This window comes from Triticum aestivum, chromosome 5A, assembly GCF_018294505.1.
Source record: "Triticum aestivum cultivar Chinese Spring chromosome 5A, IWGSC CS RefSeq v2.1, whole genome shotgun sequence".
Classification (NCBI taxonomy): domain Eukaryota; kingdom Viridiplantae; phylum Streptophyta; class Magnoliopsida; order Poales; family Poaceae; genus Triticum; species Triticum aestivum.
In genome coordinates, this window is record NC_057806.1 from 627,337,587 (window position 1) to 627,340,361 (window position 2,775).

Consider the following 2,775-nt stretch of genomic DNA (forward strand, 5'->3'; position numbering starts at 1 on the left):
GGTCCTCGGGGGGAGGCGGCAGCGCTGGCTGGGCGGATCGGGCCCGCCGTGGCCTGGAGCGGGCCGGAGATGGGCTCCGCGGGCCCGGCGGTGATGTGGGGCGCGGTGGACACGTGGCGACACCCAGTTGGCTGCGGGGGCGGGCGGACATGTCCGTTGGCAGGGTGGACATGTCCGGTGGCGCGAGGAGCAAGACTGCTATGGTTAGGGTGGAATTCATCCGTGAATTTCGGGGGAGGATGTGTTTATATAGGCATAGGGAGCTAGGAGACTCCAAATGGGGTGCGATTTTCGCCCACGCGATCGTGATCGAACAACCAAGAGGATGGATGGGGTTAGGATGGGTTATGGGCTGTTTTCGAGGGGTGTTGGGCTGAAACCCAAAAGAGGCTTTTGCGATTACCCGGTTAACCGTTGGAGTATCAAACGGACTCCAAATGGCACGAAACTTGACAGGCGGTTTACCGGTGGTATACCAAGGCTGCTTGGCAAATCTCGGATCATTCCGAGAAAGTTTAACACCCGCACACGAAAAGAGGTAAAAGGGGGCGCCGGAGGGCATCGGAGTGCCGGATTGCAAAACGGACAACGGGAAAAAATGCTCGGATGCATGAGACGAACACGTATGCAAAATGATATGCACATGATGACATGGCAAAATGCAACACGCAAGCACAAGACATGGCAACGACGGCGAATAACTGACGGACACCTGGCACATCGAATCCGGGGCGTTACAACTCTCCTCCACTAACAAGAGATCTCGTCCCGAGATCTTAGGACCGAGACGCAAGGGAAAAGGGATGAGGTGAAACAAGAATGCAAGAGAGAAGATGAACAAGACCGAGAGCACTCGGGTAGAAAAGAGGAATGTTGAATATGACAAGAAGCAAAAGCTCAAGGAATAAGACTGAATTTGAAACCACTCCGGTTAGGACAAGATAGAAAAGGAATAATAGCGAAGGAATTTATGCAGCACTCCGGCTATACATGGAAAGAGTTAGAACTGAGATTGACAAGATGGAACGATAGATGACGAGAGGAACAACACAATGTCTCCGGAAGAATTGCATTAGTTGAATGAAAGGAACGAAGAAGAAATGATATCATCTACCACAACTGATTTTGAAAGCATCCTTAGGAGGAAGGATTGAATGAAGTTGTTGAGAAAATAAACAACTAAAAGAATAAGCTTGTTATGGACTTATGGATAACATCTCAAGATTATGAGGTGATAACCGACCACAAGCGTAAATGATTGAATAGTTGAGAAGAATGAAGAAATGCAAAACTCCACTTCAAAAGAATACATAGAATTAATTACACTTCGAGATGCAAGAAGAAAAGATACTAGAACTCCTTGAACAAGAATCTTGATGACCACTTGAGGAATGAATTAAATCATGATGATCCACCATGAAGAACTCCGGTAACAAATGGATGACGAGCTAAAAAATCAAGGAAGAAAGAATAAGATTTGAGCCTTGCGATGATTCAGATGGAGCTTCGCGACAGAACAAGCGAGAAGCTTGGGACTCTGGGGAAAAAATTAACAACTTAGCACCGAGAAATTATTCAACATGAACAATCTCCGAAGAAAAGAATTAATCAACTTGACCATGATGAAATGAGAATAAGAATTATGTTATGCTTATCCTTCATCAGTTAAATTGATGAGAAGCAAAGGGTTGCATACCACTTATTCACATTGGGAAAAGATAGCCACCGATAGGATTGGAAAGAATGAATGAATTGATATGATAACCACAGAAAAGAAATCTTGAATGAACCACCGTGAAAATGTAGACGAACGAAGAGAAGAGAACGAATCGCCGGAAAGAATTAGAAAATGAACGAAGATACTTGAGGGAATTAAAATGCAAGAGAACGGAGATATCGCGAACTAATTAAAGAATGCTTGAACGAAGCACCGTAAGAATATTGAGACGAATGAAGGGGCATGAATATAGAATAATTGGAGAACAAATCTGAAAACTTAGAACGAAGAGATATTCCAAAAAGATGGCCCTCCGGATGATCGAGACGGAAAATAACTCCCAAAATACTTCGGATGGATGAAAAGAATTGCACGACTGGAAACAAATAGATAGGATAACATCGAGCTAGCACCGCGAATTTCCAGGAGAACTAACAAGATTTAAGAGAAACTCTACTCCGGTCTTCAAATGTTGAGAATGACGATGAGGAACACCAGTAAAATTGTTGAGATACTCCGGGAAAATGAAAAGAGGAAACATTGACCCGCGCAAGAGAGAATTTGGAAGCAATCTTGGAGAAGGCATCTGACTGATGGAATCCATATTTACGTCAAACTTCAAAAGAACTTGAGAATACCTCCAGGAAAATCAGAAGAGTCAGGTAAGATCCTGGGAAAAGACCTGTGGGTTAGGGCCCACTGAAAAGAAACACCGTTGGAAAGGATTGTCGAATTAGAAATGATGCACCAGAACGATTGAAAGATTTGAATGAGATGACAACCTCAAAATAATTAGAATGCAAACACGAATCTTCTGAGATGTCTTCATCACTCCGGAATGATTAAATGGCGAGAGGCGAACAAGCAAGGGGAAACATTTGAGCTGAGGGAAAGAATACGATCGACAATGAAAAACTTGAATAAATCCACCGGAAAGAAAATGCGACGAACAACGATTACTAGACGAGAATACATTGGTTGAGACAATTGAGGAAAGACTGAAAATACTCCGCACGAATGAAATTGATGCTCGAATAGAAGCTCAGACTCTGGAATAA